General features: G+C 30.7%; 1 protein-coding gene across 1 annotated transcript in view; it reads right to left on the bottom strand.

Annotated features, from left to right (window-relative positions):
* The window catches only part of LOC106873625 (UDP-glucuronosyltransferase 2A3), a 24,038-nt gene that overhangs the window by 7,978 nt on the left and 15,070 nt on the right, over nucleotides 1–990 (bottom strand). The window lies entirely within an intron of this gene.

The following is a 990-nucleotide window of genomic DNA, read 5'->3' as shown; positions in this document are numbered from 1 at the left end:
ATTATTGTAAGACAATTTGTCGGAAATAGTCCATTAATAACAGCTAAACTGGCATTAACCGCTCGCAATGATTCGATCCATTTCTCATTCTTCAGAATTCTATCACATATCAGAGGAATCAAAGTCAAAATCCTTCTTATCACATATATTCGTTTTGATGTTATTTTGTGCTGTGCGTCAGAAAAGGTTTTACTAAATTCTGTGATCTCGTCCATTGGAAGGATATTTATGTTTTGTTCATTTTGGAAAGTTTTAGTGAGTTTTATATTTAGTATAAAATAGTTATTGTGTCCATACTTTGATAATTCGTTTGCTATAGAAATCATTGGGTTTACGTGGCTATAGAAAGGCCATGCTAGGTATAAAATATTTTTACCGTTAACTATCGGTAAAAAAAAAATAACGGTGTATAGCGCCGATATACTGATGAACAAAATCTTCATCATTATTTCCTGAAGTTGTGGCCTGAAAAAATAAACAGATTAAGTAAGGTAACCTGTAATTATTACTTAAAGGATAATATTGTGGTTATACATTAGAATTTCATTTTAAATCTATCTTTTTACATTTTACTTGTTTCAGTTATCAGACTGTGGCCATGCTGTGACATTACCTTGACGAATATCTAATCGAATGAATCGAACCCAGTCCTTATTATTTTTGAAGTAAGGTACTTATTCCATAGGGCACTTTTGCCAACCCGCTAGGTTATGGGAACGCAATCAAACCAGCACCGGTTGTCAAGTGGTGAGGAGAACAAACGCAAACACAAAGCCCCCACACACACACACACACACACACGATCGCATATACATACATACATTTATATATACGCATATATATGCGTATATGTATGCATACACATACATATATATAAATATATTTATAAATATATACACATACATATACATATTTATATCTACATATATGTATATATTTATATATATACATATATATAAATATATTTATAAATATATACACATACATATA

Source organism: Octopus bimaculoides, chromosome 11 (genome assembly GCF_001194135.2).
Source record: "Octopus bimaculoides isolate UCB-OBI-ISO-001 chromosome 11, ASM119413v2, whole genome shotgun sequence".
NCBI lineage: Eukaryota > Metazoa > Mollusca > Cephalopoda > Octopoda > Octopodidae > Octopus > Octopus bimaculoides.
Note: the sequence above shows the minus strand (reverse complement) of the source record. Positions and strands in the feature narration are given on the sequence as shown.